The following is a 23,417-nucleotide window of genomic DNA, read 5'->3' as shown; positions in this document are numbered from 1 at the left end:
TTGTATGGCCCCTTTCCCCCCCCCCACAACAGACAAGTTCACAAACTGGCTTTTGGGGGGGGTAGCAAACCTCCTAATAGAAGAGACATGTGGCTTCATTCTCCTAGTAAAACAAAGCCATAGGGCTCTTCTATCAGGCGGTTTACTACTTTCTCTAAGTTAACTAACTCTGAGTTTTCACTAAACCTGCTTTCTGAAATAGCCCCCAGGTCTGAGCTAGCCGGGCGATAGAGTCAAGGAAAATCTCCACGTTCAGTAATTCGGCTTGATATTGTTCTCTTCTCAAATTAACTGCATTGCGGCATCGCAAAACTTACAAATCTTTTCCTCTAGAACGTAATTCATTCGCAATGTATGAGAGAGTAATAGGGCCACCTAGAGGGGAAAAAACCCCTTCACGATTGTTTTTGAAGATTTAACTGAAATTTCGCTTTTATTCTCGAAATTTGGACTTTAATCTCGAGACTTAATCTCTTTGATTTATTCACCTAATACAATTTCAACTTTACCGTCGACATTCCACTTCGCATTTCTTCTGTAAATTTCGTATTTAATCTCAAAATTTCGAGTTCATTTACAAAATTTACTTTGAGATTAAAGTAGAAATTTGGAGTATAAAAGCGAAACTAGTCAAATCCCGGAGTGCACTCGTTAGGCTATGTCTTTACTCTCCAAATGACTCTAATACTTCTGTAGCAATGAATTCGCATTGTCTCAACCACTTGTTGTTTTTATTGTTATGTATGCTACAATAATTTATTACAATAAATAAGGTTAAGTGTTACTCCCGAGAGATTTAGGAGAAAGTGGAGAGTGAATAACGTTTGGATTTCTCCAGTAATTTCAGTTAAAATTATTATATAAACAACGCGTCACTGTCAAAAGTCAGGAATAACTAACAGAGAAAAATGGGACTGACAACTCCTGTTTATATGTCATAGTATTTACTGAATGTACCCTGCTAAGTGAGAAATCTTGAACTGAGAGATAACCCTAACTCTGTACCAATGGATTTCTAATAGTCTTGTTAGCCCTATTCAGGATATATATAAGAAATGAAATGCTGTTGGTGTGTGACCACGAACAGTGAGCAGTCATAATAATAATAATAATAATAATAATAATAATAATAATAATAATAATAACAACAACAACAAACAAACATGCATCTTCAGAATAGGTTGTACATTAACAGATGAACTTGCTTGTTGTAGTGAATGAGTTCAAACAACTTTAGAGACAAAACAGTACATCATTGTTATATGATGTGGCTGCAGCTTTAAGAATGAATTCTGTGTTTGTTGCCTTACTTACCTTTCTATCCTGAGCCAGACTTTGCCTGTTTCTTCTTTGATCAGCACAATTACAGCTGTGACCTTGCCTGAGATCCTGTTTCCAATACCTGAAACTTGCTACAGTGGCTTCTTTCCCGTGATATCAAAGACATTAAATTTCTCAGTACAATATGACTGCAGAGGCTCTCCTGCTGCAAGTAATGAGCAGCCATTTGCAAAGCTCTTACGGTTGTATACAAAAAGAGGTTGCTGAAGGATTCAAAGTTAGTCAAGGCTGTTCTTTGACTTTGCCCACCCTCACCTCCTCAACACATGATGTCAGTTAATTGTAAATGTAGGGAAACCTGTCTCTCTGTTTGCAAGCATTTTGAAAGCCACTGCCAATCACCTTCCACTCTGTGCATTTTGGATATAATTTATATTATGTTATTCATTACTGTATGGGCTCCCATGCTGATTTACTAGTGGTCATTATTGGACATATGCAGAGGGATTAGGAGTGTGAAGTTCAACAAAAAATGTTATTTGCTGTCTAATAGTGTAAATAACCTGTTCATATAGAGGCTAACATGGACTCCCAATTAGACTTGAGGTTTAACCCAGCACACAGTCAGCCAACTGTCAGTCACACAGGGAAGTGCTGTATTTTTGACGGGACACACCTCCGTACCGTGAGATACCCCTGTGAGCGAAGCCTGGAGTTAATCATAGGGAGGAGGAAACATGGTGAGTACAACACCCCCCTCTGACTGGACGGCACAGTGCCTTCAGAAAATATTTAGACCCCTTCACTTTTCACACACTTTCTTGTGTTATAGACTTCATTCAGAATGGATTTAATTGATTTTTTGCCATCAATCAAGACACAATACTTCATAATGACCAAGTGAAAACAAACTTTTTTAGCAAGTTATTAAAAACAAACAAACAAACAAACAAAAAAATAAAACAGAAATCTCTTATTAACATAAGTATTCAAATGCTTTACTATGACTTTCTAAATTGAGCTGCATACTAGTTCTTTTGATCATCCTTGAGATGTCTCCAGACCTTGACTGTTATACACCTGTGGCAAATTCACTTGATTGGATTTGATTGAGAAAGGCACACACCTGTCTGCTGTAAGGTTCCAAAAAAAAAAAAAAAACAAGCCATGAAGTTCAAGGAGTGCTCGTTAGAGCTCTGAGATAGGACTGTGATGTAGATCTGGAAAAGGGTACAAAGAAGTTGCCAGTGCATTTAAAGGTTTCCCGGAACACAGTGGTCACCATCATTGTCAAATGGAGGAAGCTTAGAACTGCCCACACTCTTCCTAGAGCTGGCTGTATGGCAAAGTTGGGTATTTGGGCAAAAAGGGTCTTGGTCAGGGCTGTGACTAAGAACCCAAAGGCCACTCTAACAGGGATGCAAAGCCGGAGAAGCATACCCAAGAAGACTACCAAAAGTGTTCCTATGAAAGTACTGAATAAAAGGTCTGAATACTTGCAGGTTTGTGGGGTTTTCTTTTTAATTAAGATTACAAAAGTTTCCAAAATGTCGTCATTTTGTCGTTATTGTGTATTGATTAATGTGTGGAAGAAAGTGAAGAGGTCTGAATACTTTCTGAAGGCATTGTATGTCATCCCTGCTTAGCTACTCCTATGCAGTACATTGGTAAATATGCTGGCTGATATTGTTAAATTCTTTGCGTTGACTACCTTTTTTTCTTTTTACAATTTCTTAATTGTATTGGTAAAATGGTAAAATTGATTTAGTTATGTCGATGCAATAAAACTTGCTTTGATTTTAAACAATTTATACTTTTTTAAAATGATACAGTTTTATCTCTGTTTTTTGGTTTTCAGTAAAACCTGTTTTTGAGACGACCCTAGGCTGTAGACCCTATTTGGTACCAGAGTACAGTCCTGACTTCTATAAGTGTGGATCAGCATTACCCACAACTACCTTTGGGTGAGCCCTTAGTATTACCACATATCATCCTAGAAGAGCAAAGGCTGTCAGACTATATATATGATGGCAAGAGGAAACTCACAGCGTGTCCACATTAAGTACTGGGATAAGTAGCTAAAAATAGTCACACTTCTGGACAAGCAGAAGATTACATTTGTGAAGTGGATAGGACCCAGTTTGAAGACTACTTGAATATTCATTATATAAGAATTAGTAAAACCTTTATTCCTGCAATTAAAGACTATCAGTGGCATCCCAGTAGAGCAGTCTGTCACTTCAGAATACAGAAAATGTCAAAATAAGATTCCCCATTGGAAATTCTTTCTATTTAAAATGTGCAGCTTTAATGTCAGTGTAAGTGACATATGGTAAAGTTATTTCAAGTACTGAGTTGTTTATACCTAACATAGGTGTCTCCATTTATCAATACAGTGGCAAAGCCTTAATAGAGGCCTGAAAATTTACTGAGAGAATACAGTTCAAGAATGCTTTGTGTAAAGTCTGTACAAGTTAATGACAGCTATGAAGTGAATTTCATGTCCATTTAAGGTTTGATTTTTGAATAGTGCATAAGACATACCCTGCCTTGTCCTTAGCACGAAATAACATGTAATTATGGCTTGAGGTGTAAACAAAGCATGCAGCTAACCTTCAGAAAATTTTAAATGGACTTCAAAGCTTATCCTAATCATTTTTCATTTCTTTTAGATGCCTAGGCTATTGTAATAAAGTTTTTGTTGTTTGTCTCAGTAATTGTTATTCCAATCAAGAAAGTGCCCAAAGTCATTTGTTATTATATAGTGAATGGAGGCGTGTCTGATAAGTTTTCACATTTCAGTAGCACAGCCTCTCAAAATAATTTTATTATATACGTGTGTGTGTACACACACACACATATATATATATATTCCAATATTCCAAACTGCACATATTGAATGGGGAAAAAGGTGACTTTTATTTTGACATTGTCCCATTTATTCCATAATAGTGTCACAGATGATGTGTTAATGCTGAAATAAAGTGATTATGAGCGTTCGTTAAATGATGAATGTTTTGTATTTGATTTATGTACAGTGTTATGAAAGCTGTATTGCTCTTAGTTTTATATTACATATTTTATAATTTCATGATTTATGAGACCTGATCAAAAATCCTGATTGACAGTAGAGCCCAGCGAAAACCTTAAGTGTAGTGACAATAGCAGCACAACCTCCATATTTTTATTATTTGTTATATGAAGAGTAAAAGTCATGGAGAGTGATGCTGGATATTATTATGCTGTTATGGCACAGTGAAGGTGTTCAATAACCTAAAACAATGAAATCTGTAGGAAATCAGTTTGGCATTCTCTTTATAAAGCACATGAGGAGCTTAATGCTGATAAATCCTTTAAATGTGTCAAATCACTATGTTGTCTTTTTTTTTAATGAAATGTGTACATTTCATTAATTTCTGTCTTGAGTAATGGAGATTAAAATGCTTTCTCCTGGAAACATGGCGATATTGAATTGAATGAGGAAAAATATTTTCATGACACATAGATGGCACTACTGCGACATTTTCAGTTCCTACTTTGAATGGCCAAACCACTGTACCACTAAACCATTAAAACCCTACAAACTAGACAACATGCAGAGAAATGCATTCAAACCACTCAAAATACACTTGCCTGTTCTACTAGTCCGTGCTGATACTGACCACTGCTGCATCAGGATTGAGTGGCGAATGTTCAGTCATGCTTAGTGAATCTGCTGTTTGGTGATGTGTGTGTGTTCAGGTCTCAGGCAACATTCAAAGCAGAAACATTCATCCCTCTGCAGGCTCCACCAAAACATATGTGGTATGTCCTCTTTCCATGTCCACTCTCTCAGACATCCACAGATTCCTGTCCTCGTTCCTTTAATGATGGCATATACTCTGTATTCACAAGAAATATATGTGGATATATGTAAGGAGGCTGTAGAAATGCATTTTTTAGACATTGATAAAACATAATTTATTGCTTTTTGACTCTCAGATGTGTTTGGTCTTTCACCGTAGCATGCCTTATGCAAAAAAGAAGAAGATTTTGGAGATGGAGGAAGAAGTTCTTGATGTAGTCAGTTTGAATACATGGAAGCCGACAGCAGTGATCTCCAAAGCATTCTTTGAAAATGTGGATGTTAAAGACCTCCTCTGCTGAAAGATGGAGTAGGGGAGCAGGAAGATGTAACGTTCCATTTCCAAAAAGGAACTGACATGATCGGCTGCTCTCCACTCCCCAGATTCAGCCTATTTAATGTTCTGTTTGCTGAACAAAATGAAATTCATATGACCTTCCATTCATACTCTTTATGAGGTATCTGTTTCACTAATTTATGCACAGGAACTAGATTTCCATTTGGTGATTGGCAGAAGCTTGTAATATATACAGTAATGCATTCCTGAAGAAGTTATATATTTATATATGCATGGAGAGGACCTTGCTACACAGGTTGTTCTCAAGTAGTATTGGCAGTTAAGTTACACAAATAGGCTTTTCATGGAGTAATTAATAATTAAACATTCAAAGTACAAATATGATCAAGTTTATAATTGCAGTTTGTTCTTTTCTTCAAACTAGTAACTAGTAAAGAAAATGCCATTTTTGGTCACTTTTAGATTGCTTTCGAGATCTTTCTACAATTTTGTATAGCTCTGTCTTAATTTGATTTATATATAAATGCCTTTTGACGTTTTGTGTAGTGTCAATGTTTTCGTTATTGTGGAAGCAGTGAAGTAATTCCTTTAATTTAGCCATTTTGAAATGACATTCAAGTGACTGCTGATCGACTTAGTCATTGGTACCAGGCTTTGGCTTATCCATTGGATTTCCGTCAAGCCCTTGGGAAAAATAGATGGATGTCCACTCATTCAGCAATGCAACACTAACAGGTCACTTTCAGAGAGAACCTTCTGGAACAACAGGTAATCCCTATGATTATACATATTCAAAGAAAGGAAAGAGGGAATTATCTCTGAACAGATTTTAATTCCCAGACGAATAGATGTGAAGTCAATAAAATATAGATCAGACTAGATGTGAAGTGCAGGTGCACTTCACTCTGTGAGAGTGGCTTCAATTTATTGATCACTTGCTTTGTAGTTCTATTCTAACTTTTAAACTCATTCACGGAGAACGTATACAGGTAAGATTTCAAAACGTGGAGGTTGGCAGAGAGGACGTTTGGGTCCTACTCTCTTCCCAGCCAGAGTTCATGTGAACAAAATATAATTTCTCCAATAGAGAAATCAAATATTGAAAAAGTGTTAACACATTCCCAAGGAAATGAAATTCTACCAAACCATTCCTCTTTCTTTTCCTTATTTGGCAATTCAAACTTTCTGGTTTCTGGTTCCTTATTTGGCAATTCAGACTTTCTGGTTTTCTGGTATCGTTACAGGTAGACTCACGGTGACCATATTCACAGTGACCATGTCGGTTTACAACTCTTCACAGAGGAACTCCCAACACTCATTACATACAGTGATGTCCCTACACTTGTAGCAGTTATAAACAAGTATACCAGATCAATCCGAACATGTATTTCTGAACTGTACTGCTGTAATAGTTACCATTAAGTCCAGTACTTGGTATGCACTGATTATGAAAGATATATAGCTGTAGCTATAAGGCCCTTTTCTTGGTGCGGATGTGTTTTGCATGTAGCTGTTTAAAAGGCTTACAGTTGTTTTCCAGCGTTATATAAAGGAAAGAGAGAGAGAGAAAAAGAGCAAGAAAAAAGAGAAAATGAGAGAGAAGGGTGGGGGGTTGAGAGAGGAGTGTTTGTGTGTGTCCTCTCACCATTAGCTTTGGTGCAGTCCCCTCTCTGGAGGTCTGGAAATGCCTGTAGCAGTCTGGCAGCGCAAAAGCCTGGTCCACACATTACTGATAGTACCTTATCAGCGTCAAGCATGCAGCCCTCTCCACTAGCACAGTCGCCTTTGAGCTGGAGTTGAATTTCAAATCTGCTCCTGTGTTGTGGGGAGGAAAGAGGATACAGACTTTTTTGTTTTGTCAGGTGCTTTTTGTCCCTCTGTGAGGAGAACATATTATCACTTAAGGAGCAAAGGGAAACTCATTTTCACAGCTTCCACTCAAATAAAATAAGGATACGTCTAGATGTTCAACTGCAAACAAATTTCACAGAATGACTGTGAGGAATAATTATAAAGCCTATTCTTCCCCTCTCTCTCTGTTTATGTAAGCTGCATGAGTCAACAATTTAACTAGCTATAAAAGAGTGACTCACAAACTTGAATCTTTGATGATGAAAACAACAATCTGATTGAATTACTATACTGTAACATTTTTTTTTAACAACAATCACTTTTCTTCACATTTATGTTAAAGCAAACCTCACTCACTTATAATCCATACCTCTGAAATTTGATGACTTTCATCATGATAGTCTTTTATCTCAACAATACAATGCAATGTTCAACTAAGTTGTATTGTGCTTTGGAGACTGGAGACCTCCTAAGTGAACGGGTCCAGGGTGGTTATAGCAAAGAGAATCTCACTTTGACTGAAATACGAAAAACTTTCAGAGAGTCCAAACTTAAACAAGGGGAGCTCATCCTCTTCTGGCTGATCCTGGATCAATAAAGCACGGGGTTTGAGTAGTTTTGTAGAGTCTGTTTTAGAAAGTAAGGTGACAAAAACATGAAATGGGAGTAAGTGTTAGGAATGGGGGGCAGGTAATCTTCACAAGAGAAAAGTGTATCTGTGTTTATGAGGGAGGAAGTGGTTTAAGGAAAGAGAGCTTGTTTAAAAGCTAGCACACAGGCAGAGCGACTGGTTGGTAGGGCCAGCACACACAATCAAATAAGAAGTATTTTCAGGAGCTTAGCTGATGGTCTCATTTTTAAGATGGCTGGACACGCTGAGTCCAGTTAGAAACATGACCAGGGAAATGGTGGAGCCCTGTGAAAACTCTACTGTCAGAGTTGAAGTGGGTGGAATGGCTAATTTTAGCTACTCCTGAGGTGTTAGCAGTTATTGAAAATTACTCTGTAAAAGTCTCCCCTTCCTTAATGTCACGTTAAGGTCTGATGTACTTCTCTATGTCAACAGTGTTTTCCATCAGCCTAGCATTTTACTTACTCACACTTTTAACAAGAAAAATATCATTAATGACAGATAAAGAGCCCCTAAAGCTCTGTGGAAAAACAAGGCACAGAGCCATAGTAGTGAATGGTTAACTTTTCTGTGCTGTTGTCGGTGTTCTGTTTTTCCATTTTGATCTCCTACTTGAAAGATTCTAGATGGTTTTAAATTGGTGAAAATGTAAATCCAAAATGTGACCACAGAATTTACTATTTTTAGTGTGTGAAAATGAAAAAAAATACTGCAAAACTAACTAAGAAAAAAAATAAAAGCAGAGATGTTTTGTAGTGCAGGTTCACAGGCAGCTGTGTTTTCCATACATTAATATGATAACTAATGAAGCTGTGAGGCCTGATTAATGCACTGAAAATAAAACTGTTCTACTCCGTCAATGTTTGGCTTAAACAAATGAAGACCACATTCACCTAGTAGTGTATTCACCACAAGATGAATGGTAGGATAAAGAGACAATGTGTTTTCTGCCAGGTGACATTTAGAAGAATGGCCTGGTTCCTGGAGGGATATTTAACACTGAGAATCATTAAGGAGAATGACATGCTCCACAGAGGACCGCATAAACTCACTGGCCACCTTTCACATGTTAATGCCAAGGAGGAGATGACAAGCGCTGCTAAAATGGAACTGAGTGTTTTCCTATCCTGCTTTTGGATACCTAAAATGGAACTGAGTGTTTTCCTATCCTGCTTTTGGAGACCAACACACTTTAGATCTCTCTCTGAAGAAACACTTGACAAACACTTGACAAGCTGAGGCAGGTATGTTGGAGCAGGTGTGTTAGTGCAGATGTGCTTAGACCAGGTGTGTTAGAGAACGTGTGTTAGAGCAGGTGTGTTTGACCAGGTGTGTCAGCACAGATGTGTTAGAACAGGTGCGTTAGAGCAGATGTGTTAGAGTAGGAGTCTTAGTGCAGATGTATTAGTGCAGATGTGTTAGAGCAGGAGTCTTAGTGCAGATGTGTCAGTACAGATGTGTTAGAACAGATGTGTTAGAGCAGATGTGTTAGAGCAGGAATCTTAGTGCAGATGTGTTAGAGCAGATGTGTTAGACCAGGTGTGTCAGCACAGATGTGTTAGAACAGTTGTGTTAGTGTTGATGTGCTTAGACCAGGTGTGTTAGAGCAGATGTGTTAGACCAGGTGTGTCAGCACAGATGTGTTAGAGCAGATGTGTTAGAGCAGAGAGAGACCTACAGTGTGCAGAGGCAAGGGCTCCCAGGAGCAGGATTGGGAAACACTGGACAAAGAACATTTCAGCAGGTATCTACTCTTCATTCTCCCCCTGCGTTCTCCTCCACCATGTGGTATTGGCAAGAAGTTGATTGTATAGTTTTTCCTCTCACTCTCTGATTATGAAGTGATTTCTGCTTATCCAACAGGTGTGTGTGGTCTCACACTGACATACTTTACAATGATCTGCAGTGTCAAAACCAGACCTTTTGGGTGTTAGAGCAGTGTAGAACCTCTGTGTGTTAGAGCACAGTGTGGAACCTCTGTCTGACATCACAAGGAGAAATACTGACTGCTTAGTTTTTCTTTCTCTCTCTTTTTTTCCCTCAACCCACTCTTTTCAATGAAAGCATAAAAAGGTTTGATATCTTGAATGATGCTGTGATTAGTTTAATATGCTATAACATTTGTATGAGGTCCATTTTTGATAAATGTTCCCATACCTCACATCTTTCATTTACAAGCCCTAAAATGGACGATCTCATAAAACAGGGTGTTGAGGTGACTTTGGTCTTTTTGTGTGTGTGTGTGTGTGTGTGTGTGTGTTACGAATGGTCGACTCAGGTGTGCTATACGGCACAAGTGAGGAGCCTGAGGCCATATTGATTAAAGCATTATCACACATTGATCCTTGGCCATCAGAAAAACAGTCTGGACAGCACTCTTTGAAGATCTGTACCCAGTTCCTTCTGCCTCTGGACCTGGACACTACTAACTGAAATGTTTCCTCAGCAGAGGATCTGCCCAAACACAGGTCTGGCTTCAAACAACCAGCAAAACTGCCTGTTGTTCATTGTCGTGACTAAAGCCAACGCTTTGGTATAAAAGGCTGAATGTACTTTCAAGCCTTCTTTAACTGGTAACATGTGGTTGGAAAAGTAGGTTAGGTCCATTTTAGGTGCAATGGCATCTTGCTGAATTCGTAATTTTCACAAGGGTTGCAATTGCTGTGTATCAAGATTCTTCATAGGATTCAAGCACAGTTTCATCATTGGACAATATAACCTGCATTTTGACTGTCAATATGCGTAGGAATTTGGATTTAGGGAAGATAAGAAAATCCAGGTGCTATGGTTGAAAACAGTCACTGTTTCTGGACCGAAGCATGTACTCACAAATATTTTCAACAATTGAAATAGATGACGTGGATATTTTTGCCTGTTGATGAGCTGGGTGTTGCATCTGCCAAACAGATAGTGCAGCTAATAACCAGCATTTGTGTTTGTAAACTGTGAATTGCTGGTTACTGCAATGGACTGGCAACCTGTCCAGGGTGTTTCCCCACCTTTCACCCAATGAATGCTGGGATAGGCTCCAGCACCCTTCGTAACCCTAATTAGGATAAGCGGCTTAGAAAATGAATAAATTAATGAATAAATGAACTGTTGGCTATTTACAATTCCAGTGTAGCTTTTAACAATATGTATTAAGCAGCATCACACAATTCATTATGGATTTAAAAAAAAACAAAAAAAAACTACTATCAGACATGTTATTGAAAAAGTAAAGGAAAGATTTCTGCTTTATTAATTATCATGGTTTATATGGTGAATTCTTTTAACTTATAAAGAACCAGAAAACCGCCATGACCAGAGCAACATTGTCATCCCCAGGTGCCATCAGCATGGCTACAGGGGGTGTACTCATGAGTGGTCACCAAAGAGAAACAGGGCTAGTAACGAATTAGTCAAAACAAGACTGGCTGCACAGTACTGAAGTGCAAACCTCTTACAAGTCAGGAATGAACTGCCATGGAATTTAAAATAGAAGAACTTGAACAAACAGAAGACTCAGTAGTCTGTGCTTAATGGCGTGGAGTTTGCGGGAAGTTCTGTGGCTATGTTATAACTGATTCAGTAGTTTTATAGTGCTTTATGAGATTTGGGCTCTAGGCCACATGCACACAGCGGTTACAGCTGCATTGGTACACGGCCAGTGGGGCAGATTAAGAGTCTCTGATGGTGACATAGGACACATAAGAAACTTTCTCTCTCTCTCTGTTTCTCTGTCTGATGAGTCGATATTTTTCTCCATTCTTTTCACATGTTGGGTTGCATAGTGTTTGGCTACATCCAGCTGGAAACTAAAACAAGATTAAGCCCATGACTTAATAATGTCTTGAAAATATGTTCCTGAACACCTGTGACATAGCAACTCAGCATTTTGTTTTTAGTTTATAAAAGCAAGTAATGTTAGGAAACTTTCATTCTAAAAAGCAGTCTGGCCAGACAGCAAGTCATCATTTTTAGGAGTGCCACTGTGTGTGTGTGTGTGTGTGTGTGTGTGCGCGTGTGGGTGAGTGAGTTTTTGGTGATGATGTTTATGTGAACATTTTTAACACAAGAGCACAGCCATATGTCTTTGTGCTGTTGTTAAACTAAAGATCAATACTTTTATAAACTTCAGTACTGACCAAAACCTAAAATCAGCACTGACAGAGTATTCAGCAATGTTCTGTAAAAAAAGAAGTGCAATTAGTCAAACTAGAAAACCATAGTCAAATAAGGTTTGATTTAAATTCCAGGAACATGGGTGGCGTGCCACTTGACAAGTTTGTCTATGACGGTTTGTTATTCTTATTGATTCAGCATTAGTTTAGTATCACTTTAGTATTTAGAATTTAGTTTATTGATGTTGCTTTTGTATGCAGTGGACAGTTTGTTTTCTCTGTCACTAAGGACACTTTGATTATGCCATAACTTTAAGCAACTCTCTCTCTCTGTCTCTGTCTCTCGATCTGTCTCTCTCTTTGTCTCTCTCTGCCTGCCTGTCTGTGTTTCTCTCTCTATCTCTCTCTCTCTCGCTCACTCTCTCTCTTTTTCTCTCTCTCTATCTTTAAAGAGAGTTAACTTGTTTTAATGCAGAATTGTGTATAAAATAGTGCACATTCTCCTCAATCAAACAGCACTAGGCAAACTAGAATGAAACAGAGATGAAACAGGCAGCAATGATTTTGTGCCCAGAGACACTGAATTGGCCCCCATATCAGAGCAGACACATGCAGGATCCCGTCTGGTGAATCAGCTATTTAGCCTGAGTCCATTACATTCTGTGGGCTTTTCGTCTTTCTTTCCTCTCACTCTCCATGTCTTTCATCATTTCCTCCTGCCTGCCATTCAAACCGAAGAGCGCTGCTTTTTAATTTCAATTTAGCGGCTAGTAAAGTCAGCATGCCTTAAATCAGGACAGTGCATATGCCTGAGGAAGAGACTGTGTGCCAGGCAAACTGGTGTCCCCACATAGCACACTGCTTGCTCACCTTGATGAAAGTGCACTGATAATCAATACCATATATTACAGGCCCATCAATAGGCTACAGAGAGATTGTTCTATGTTTGTGGCCGAGTAGATGAGCCTTTCTCTCATTACATTGTGTATTCTTTCTCCTTCTGAATGGACTCTTTCTGTTTTCAGTCATTCATATCAGCTCAGCTTTGACTGGTGTTCTTTTGATTGGTATTGTTCTTTTGTTGAAAAATACCTTGTGCTATAAAATATATTTACTGTAGGAAGATTACTTGATTGGCACTAGTGCATTAGACTAGTGTCACTGGTTTTCTGCCAGAAATTATCAACAAATATCCCATAGCACAGTGAAGAACTCATGTGGGCCCAAGGATGTCTGATATTCACACACACACACACACACACACACACACACACACACACACACACGCATACATTTTCAATCATTTGGAAGACTTACACCAACAGACACAGACACTGACACACACACATGGATATGCTTGTATCCTATGACTTTTGTGAAGGCTGCAAAGCTCTAAATGAAGGTCTCTGTAAATGGTCTCTCTCTCTCTCTCTCTCTCTCTCTCTCTCTTATTTTAAGGCTAATAATGTGAGTGGCGGCAGGTGTGACAGATGTCAGTCTGGCTGTGTCAGGCTTTTAGCACATCCTCTGTCACTTTTATCTTGTTATTATATCCAGCTCCAGATTGCATCAGGCCCCCTCCCTTCTCACCTTCACATATGACTCACAGCATGCTCTGCATCACCATGGCTTAAACCTCTCCAGATGTGTGGGGGTGTGAGGGAGAGTGAGTGCCCAGCCATGCCCAGGGTAAAGCGGGCACAAGGATCAGAGGCCACCTGAGGTGAATTGTGGAGACCACAGAGAACTGATGAATGTCCTGTCCCAGCTGCCAGCTCCCGTTTTTCATGTTAAAACAGTTGTTGCAATGGTCCGTAAAACCCTCGTTCACAGTACTGTTAAACTTAATACCCAATTAATTTAGCTGGCCCAAGACCTTTTACAGTCCCTCTTCAGAGAGCTACAAGCCTTGGCATTTCCCAAACCTTTCAGTTAGGTGAACGCTCAAAACCAATGACAACTTTTGGAAGGCCTGTATTAATAAGAGCACAAGTACATTCCTTTATTTTCTGTGTTTCTGACTCAGTGAACAAAAGGACAGTTGGGTTCTTCTGACTCCACAAAGCTTTTGTTTGAGTAAACACAGTACTAGTCTTAGATAAAACTGTCCTTCGTTGGACAGAAATCTCTGTGCCATTGAAGATGTGGACCTCATCTGAGCTCAGAGCTAGAAAGCAAAACCAAAAAAAAAAAGAAATAAAATAAAATAAAATAAAAAGAACAGGAATAGAACATTTCTCTTTTTGAGAACATCTACATTAGTCCTTATTATTTAAATCCTTTAAAAAACTGTCTGGCTGAGATATCATAAAAATGCTGCTCAGTTTTAGAGAGAGGGCTCTTTTTATCTTAAGGATGTAGAGGCGTGCTAAGCAGACTCATCTCTGTCTTTTACTGACCTCATTATTAAGCTTTGGTACCTCAGGGTGAATCACTTTCATTAAGATACTCCTCTAATGCAATGAAATCTGGATTCATCCAAAAACTTTTTTTATCCCTTAAGCAGCTGGAAAATATCACCAGGGGAGGAGTGACAGCATAGATACCAGTAAATGAGAAAACGAGAGCAAAGAAAATGAAAGCAAAAGCCTGACAGGAACTGGACCTGGTTTCACTACTTTCTGCTATTGTGTGTGTGTGTGTGTGTGTGTGTGTTCTCTAAATGTGATTTCACCCAATGGGCATCCACACGGGATAAACAATACAGTTATTTATCATAGTCACGTGACAGAGAGAGAGACAGAAGGAGGAGGAAATTGGGAAGGGAATAAAATGAATTACCTCTGCCTTATACAGATGCTCTGCTTTACTGCTAGCCCACACACCTGCTCTCCTCTAAAATAACAGCCATTTGGAGGTAGAAAGGTCAAGACAGAGGGTGTGCCTTGACTTTGCTACCATCTGAATGTTCACACAAAACCACACTGAATTGTCTTCAACAGTGTATTGCTTGTCATAAGTATTATTAACTAATTAGGGTTGTCAAAGTTAACACGTTAATAATGCGTTAAGGTGATATTTTTTTTTAACGCCACTATTTTTTTTAACGCTGTTAATGCAAATCCTAACATGACCCTTTCAGTCATCCGTAGTTCAAAGAAAGCTAGGTTGGCTGGCTAGCCGACTAAGTCACCTGCCACATCAATACTTTGTGAGAGGTTGTTTTCCATCTCTGGGCATGTTGTACAGTAAGTGAACTGCTTTATTATCCAAAAATGTAACCAGGCTTGTGTGTCTGAGCAACTGGCTCAGTGCAAAGGAACAGGAAAAGTATATCTGCAATAACTAAGAGTAGAATCAGTCAAAACGCGCAAACTCCAAAATGGCCAACCTGCTGCTAGGCGGAGTTAATGAATGTGACTGGGAAAGTTGTTCGTATTATGTAGACTAATAATGTTAAGCTGCTGTTGTAAACTCCTGCTTGTGGGGCAGGTTCTCTGTGAATTGTTTATAGACACATTCCACTTGAATAATCTTTCATTAGGGTAAAATTTGAGGAAATAAAAAATGTGTGATTAATCATGATTGGCTACACAAACTCATGCGATTAATCGTGATTAATTATTTTAATCATTTGACGACTCTATAATTAAAACATTTCAAAGATCAATCACATGATTCACTAGCAACTCGCAAAGAGCGGCCAACACTGAGGTGACACGCAACACTTGACATGCAACATGTTTTTGTCATTGTCATTTTAAAACTGAGACATGTATTTAATAATAATTTTCTCTCTGTCCTTATTTTGCTAAAGCTGTGAATAGATAAAAAAAACGAACAAATGTGAATACGCTTATTTTTTTGAGACTACCCCTAGGTGCTACACACAGGCTTTATAATCTTTAAAAAGTGCTAGTGGCCCCGAAGTCAACCAAAATTTGTCAGCAGCAGGCTCAGGACTAACCAAATAATGCTTTATCTGAAGCCAACCAAAGAAAGAAAAAAAAATTCAGCATTCAATTTTGAACATGAAGTAAGTGGTCATGCAGAGCGAGAAGCAGCCAGCTTGCTGGAAACACAGGGTTTGAATGACAGCTACATCACACCAGCCAATTATATGGCCAAAGAATAACAAGTAGTGTGAGAAGAGAACTGGCCCAAGAATCAAGGCCAGAGGGGTGTACTACTACATAGCAGGATTCACAGGATTTGAACCTTTGGTGTCTGACGGTAGCTCACTCTTTCTGTCAGTCTGTGAATGTTGGTAGAACATGCAACTGGTGCTGAACACAAAGACTGTGTGTGAAGTATTACACATTGCTGTTTTTCTTGTACATTCTATGTAACTGAGTATGTTTTCTTAAATCACATTATATTTGAAAAAATCTGGAGGGATTTCTATGCCAGGCAAGTAGGGACCGCCAAAGTCAAAGTGTTTCTTGTTGAGTTGAGACAATTCTGATTGGATGGAACAGTCTTATTTTTGTTAAGCCAGCTGGCATCAAAGGAGGTGTTCCTTTGGAAGTCCTCCATCATGGGCCAATGCGTTGCTCAGTGCTGGGTCTGTAATTAGGGAGGTGCAGAGCTCCTCTGTCTCCTTCTTTTTATTTCTCCCCTGATTGCTGTAAAGAAATGCCTTCCACCATTTTATGACAGTCTATGTCACCCAAGCAGTGTGGTACCAAAGAAATCTTTATATAACTCAGTCTTTATGTAAATCAGTGTGTTACACAGTCACAATTGTACATGATGTCTAAATATTATGGTCTTTATCTACTGCCCAGACCACTGTATGTGTATTATGCAACATACACTGTGGGAGACAGTAACACAGCCATTCAGTTATTCCTTTTATTACACCAGATATGCACAAAATTGTGCCTTTTTGCCCAGCTCTAAAGATGCGACTCGACCACACCCCACCAGAGCAGCAGGCCCAATCATATCGCAACATTGTGAAGTAAGCACCAATAAGACTGAACCTGTTAGTCTAGCAGCATATGGCAGCACATTGCTGCAAGTGATAGTATCTTGCTAGCAACAACTGTGAGACTGCTACAACTACTATGGCTAATTACTAACAGTAAAGCAATAAGCATGGGGCAGGGTACTGGCATTTTACAGTGTAACTGTTACTGTAGCCTAATAGCAAACAGAACCTACACTTTAGCAGAGAGAAGCCTCTCATATGATTTGAGTGATTCTGGGCATTTTCTGGTTTCTTTTTGACAGACTAACAGAAATAATAAACTTCTTGTTGCTTCATCGAAATGATCTGTAAGTTACTGTTAGTTGTGTGTTGCAGACCTACCACTCAGTGCTGGTGCTAACTTGTGCAACTGGTGTATGATGAAAGTTGTATTTATGTTTGACATTTCATATACACTTGAGTAAAAGTGAAAACAAGTGTTGTTGGCTAAAGACATTCAAAAAAGTACATATTGGCTCAAACCTTAAAATATAACTTGTTATTAACCAAGTCTGTGGTCCTTGTGGAAGGCGAGGCACTTCACACACAAACTCAGTGTACTCCATGTCACATTTGAGTGACAACTATGAGATGTGTCACAACATTGGGCCCTCTGGCTTCTCCAAAACTCATCACGGAATAATGACATGGGGTGGAGAGAACTGACGCTCTGAGAATCAAATACAAGGAGAACAAACAGTCCAAGAATATTGGCCCATGAGACTTCAATATAAACATGCAGTTTTAGAAAGAAAAATCAAGGTAGATGTAAGTGGGGTGAAGTAATGTTCTCTAATCTGAAATAAAAAAAAAAAAAAATAGCTCGTGTTATTGAATCGTTGAAAAAAAGTACCATTATGGAAAGTGAAAAACAATCACTGAATTATCCCCCCCCCCCCCCTCTCTCTCTCTCTCACACACACACACACACACACAAGCAATACCGGAGACTGCACAATTATTGTCATCTAAATTGCTTTATATCTGTGGGGAGGCGTAGCATGCAGCACATGCTAATTTAGCCTTGATAATACACAGCTGCAGGGCACTGCACTAGTGCTCCTTTCTGCTGCTGTGGTGAATAAGAACATCCACAGAGAAGATCAACACTCCTCTCATTCTATTTCTCTCATTCTCTTTCAACTCCACAATCAATTGGTGTCTGTTCATGTCTGAAAAAAGAAGGGAATCCAAGGCCATCTCTTGGTTGGATGGGGGAGGGGGGTGGGCTATACATCCACAGTGCCTGCTATAGCCTAGGCTGCAAAGAACAACAAACCTTTCAGATGAACTGTGAACAATCATTATATAGAGTTCCGTCTTCAAGTAAGTAATAAATTAATATTCATCAAAGTTATGAAGAACTCAATCCAATATGTGACTTCAGCCTCCCTAGCTTTTCTCGCAGCAGATTAGAAGACTAAGTCTCGAAAGTCCAATTTTGAAGCAACCTTCTTCTCAATCGACAAAGAGGTCAGTCCACAGAACCCTTCCTGAGACATACTGTCTGCAGATAATTAATGATTAATTATAGGTATTTCTAAAAAACGGTTTAACAATTATTATTATCAGTAACTGTTAGTATTGGTAAATATTTACAGTGAGATATTGTGTGGAGCATGAATTGTGGGTTTTTGGGACAGGAGCATTGTGCAAGCAATGAGCAGGAACCTCCCCTTGGTCAGAGGGCCCTGTGAAGTCACCCCAGATGACAGGAGGAGGTCCCCAGATTGCACCACAGTTTCAGTTAAGTTGCTTAAGTATTCATATAATCCATGTTAATCATCTACATTCACACTCATGTCAGATTCTTAATTTAAATAAAGAAATTTCTTCAGATATGAAACCACTCAGATTATTTGATAGTACATGTCCATAGTTCATGGACATGACCAGTCACCATTCATGTAAGAACATGTCTTTTAACTTATATAGGCAAAGGAATATCCAGGAAATATTTCTAATGCTCTAAACTGCATTGCTTGTGTGACAGTCTGCACCTCAAACATGTAGTAGAGATGTATTTTTTTTTAAAACCTCTTTGACTATAAATATTCAGCCTACGCCAGTACTAGGTTCCTCATTCATAAACAAAGCATGCAAACATACAAGCACCCAGATCTGTGGGTATAGCACTTTTCCCTATAAAAACTGGTAAATATAGAATTTGAATTTGATGTGAAAATGAGCGTGTATCTGCACCCACCTACACGCATTTCACAAGCACTGTATGGTTCTCACTTGTCAGAATACTTGATGCAGTTTTATACATTCGCCTCTTAAGCTAGGATTGTGAAAATGTGGAAGTTTGGACAGTTTTTCTGCATACTAAATAAGGATAACTAATCTCAGTAAAACTAATCCGAGCATAGTAGTTGTAAATGAGGCCCAACATAGTCACAGAATGAGCTGTGAAAAGGCTCCAAACAGCCTAATTTATGAATGTTTTATATGAGTTTATGCCTTCATGTGTTGACAGGTTAATTTTCTGTAGAAACTCTGACTGGAGTTACTCTGAAGGTCCCATAGTATCAGAGGCCAAGTATAAGAACTAGAACGTTATTAAACCTAAAAGATGAATATGATTTTGAAATCATATTTTGAAAATAATAAGTTGCTGCCATCAGCAGCACATGGAAAAGTATTATTCACAACCATGGTGGTGTTGGCAGCCCCACTGACTTGCTTCACAATGGACTTGGAATATTTTAAGAGACTTAAAAAGCTTTTGTGAGCAATAATTGCCCTTTATGGAAGTCTGTTAGTATACATATATATACAAGCAAAGAAAAGATATCCATTCACAGTGTGAAGCTCCAGTGAATCAAGGGTTACTTTATTACATGTAATTTCAGTTTGTCAGCTGCCAGAAAGCAAGAAAAAATATACAAGCACTACAATAAAATAAAAAGCTAATATTGTGCCCAGGGGAAATTTTCTTAAAGGAATGCCGTAATTAAAACCATGCTGGTCTAGCTGAAGTGGTGAGTAAATCAATATGAAGTGGAGAACCAGGTCTGAGAGGAGCAATGGAGGTCTGCTGTGGTTTGCAGGGAAACATGATTTTAAAATGTGTTTTTAATTGACCGAATCTAAAACTTCATATTTCAGATATGGAGATCAGACTATGTTTTACTGCTATGTTAGTGGTGCAAAGAAACAAACAAACACACACACACACACACACACACACACACACACACACACACACACACACACACGTTTTTATGTCTTAGTGTGGAAACCCCAATGTGTTTCATTTTACTACATCTAAAGATTCATATCTCAAACACTAACCGTAAGAATTGATACTTGTTTTGTTTTAATAACAGTATTTCGTTGAAATAAGTGTTAACTTGTCTTCATGAGCTCCCAACTTATCAGATATCTATATTCTCATGGGTCCACACACCACCACAAAAAACAGTACACGGGCAGGGTTTGAATTACTGGGGGGACTGAGGGGGTCTGACCCCCTAATTAAGACTTGGACCCCGCCCCCAAAAGAGGTAAAAACAACAGTTTGGGGGGAGCCGAAACATGTATGTTATGTTATGTTATGTATATAACATGTATGTTATGTATCCTATATAAATATGCTATATAGCCCTGGAGAAAAAGTTGACCCCCTGATTTTCATTGTATAATTCACACTCTGTGCACAGGCACACACGCACACACACACACACACACACACACACACACACTCAGGGTGTGTGATCTGACCTGGGAGTAGACTGGTGTACCTCATAAACTTACCACTGATTAAATGTTAAAGGAAAAAAACTGCATTGCTGTAATGAGCTTCAAGTCTATGTTTTGAGCAATGCCTTTATGGAAGTATACATATATACATATATATTCAGTCAAAGAAAACAGTGTAAAGCCCCAGTGAAATAACAGTTGCTTTATCACATAAAATTTCAGTAACAGATAATGTGTGTTCTGTTATGTTTACCTGAAAATCTGTAACAGTATGTATAATTTAAGAGGGTAATAAATATGCTGACGATAGCAAAGACAAAAGGCCAGTATTTACCCCACAGGGCAAGGGCACTGTGCCAGGAGCAGACAGTTTTAATTCTTTTTCCCTATTGGTCACTCTAAGTGCCTCATTCAATAAGCTCTTCAATAATTTGCTTGCACAGAAAAATAAAATGCTAACTCGGATTATTCCCAAAAGCAGAGCCAGCTAACGCAATGATTGCCATGTTTGAAGCATCTATTGAAGTGACATATTATACATTTTAGTTTAGTTTCACTCTCAATGAATTGTCACATTAACAGGGGAAAGTCATGAGAGGCCTACAAGAGCTTTGGCCTACTTGGGGCTTTAGGATTTGATGATTTCTCCATTGTTTCTGTGATAGTGATTTTTAATATCGCTAATAGTTCTGTTTGCTTCCATGGTTATGTATTTCAATTTTTCATTTCACTGGCTGAGTTGGACTGGTTTTTGAATAGTTCAGTATTCAGCGGTGGCATAGCATTTTAGCCATTCCCATCAGGACCCATTCAGTGTAGCGCTGAAAATTTCACCAGCACTGCTATTTCACAACAGAGTGTTATCCTTACACACGTTGCACCTAGTTTAGCATTTCAGTCACATTCCCAGAGATCCAATCAGGCAGTGAAAATTCAGCTCTGGACTGCATTTGCTATTTACAAGATTAGGTGCCAGTGTGTAAATCTGTGATAGGTGGTCAATGCCACAGTTCTCTGCGCTTATTCGAACAAGTGACAGGGAATAGCAACTTTCAAGCCACAATGGTGGTCGCGAATGCTAGTAGCTACTAGGAGATACCAGGTTACAGTTTAAAAGCGAGACTGAGAAATGTGCATCTTTGTAAGGGCCAAAGTTCTTTCCTGGTAGCCCCATGGAACTGAAAAGAGGAAGTTTCACAGTGTGACTAGGTTTTGATTCATTGTTCGACTGTATGTTTATTTCATGCACAGTTCATGGGTTTGTTTATATATGTGTGTAGACCTGTGTATTGCATAGAATGGTTAATCTGAGTCTTACTACCGTCATAAGAGCAGATTTACTCATAGGCTTGTGTGAGAGGAATGTTTTCATTGTTATTCAAGCTAAAGTGAAACCTATAACAGTATCTGTGTGTGTGTGTGTGTGTGTGTGTGTGTATCTGTGTGTGTGTGTGTGTGTGTGTGTGTGTTCATTACCTACAGTTACATGTGAATCTCGTAATGGTAATTAAACTGATTCCAATTTAAACTTGACAAGTAGATTAAATCAGGTAATCCAAAAATAAAATAATCTGGCATGGTCACTGTCATGCATTCAAACATCACAGGGCCACTTAATCAACAACAGCATAATTTGTCTGCTTCACGTGTCATTATTTCTGTTAATGTTTTCCTCAGTGGAAATCTGATGAATTGCTGCTGTCCAGTAGGTTTATCCATGCATGACTTCTGAGGGCTGTCAGAGGAAAACTAGCTTTACATTTTGATTTAAAGACCACTGTAAATGGGAAGATGCCATCCGTGAGAAGGAACAAAAAAGTTGTTTTTACACATAAATATAAGTATTATAATATGTAATATGTTAATATAACTACTGTATTAAAATCGTTATAGTAGTTATTTGACTGAAATAATAATTAAACAGCATTGTCACTGTAAAGAATTTGAAATGTGCCAAATACATCCATATTTTAGTGTTTTACTAAAATAAGTATCACTGAAGTATATTTAAGTATAATAATTTTTCATCTATGATTGTTTTGAGAGGATCAATTAAAATCACACGTTAAATTCAATCCTCACCCAAAAACAAACAACCTACAGAAATCACTCATTTAGTAGCAGGGAATGTTTACATTATCAGACAACCTATTTGTTTATGTGTATGTGCTGTCACCTTTTTGTGAATTAAAACTTTATTAAATCTGACCCTAACTGTTCTGACTCTTGTGACATGTTGTATTTCCAGTCTGCCGTACATTTGAAACTCTCCTTTTCTCCTTACACAGTTTCATACTTGTAACTGTGATTTGACAGCTCAGGCTACACTCACAAGTCCTTACGTTGTTCCAACAGTAATATCATCATCATCATCATCATCATCATCATCATCCTCAGGAGGAGGTTCACATATACAAAATGTTGTATGAAAAGTCAATATCTCATGCTGAAGACTTCCACATGCTGCCTGAGAGGGGAGACCCTGTTGGTCTCATGAGAGCTGGCAGCTCTGTCTGAGGCTGATAAACTGCCTACTGTGGTCTCGCCTCTCACAAGGTGCCCCACATATCCGTGAATAACTACAATACCAAGGGAATGTTTCTGTGAGGTAATGGCCTTTTAAAATGACTATCCTGTGCAGAGAGTAGTGACGAATGTACGACAACTTAGCACCATCTGCGCTGCAGGACTGTTAAGATTACATATACATACATATTTTAAGCTTGCTTATTGTTTTTTTTTTTTTTTTTTTAACGGATAAACCGTTATATCTCATGGTTGTTTTCCAGATG

The sequence above is a fragment of the Chanos chanos genome, chromosome 4 (assembly GCF_902362185.1).
Source record: "Chanos chanos chromosome 4, fChaCha1.1, whole genome shotgun sequence".
Classification (NCBI taxonomy): Eukaryota; Metazoa; Chordata; class Actinopteri; order Gonorynchiformes; family Chanidae; genus Chanos; species Chanos chanos.
The sequence above is the reverse complement of the archived record's forward strand: the minus strand, read 5'-3'. Positions refer to the sequence as shown.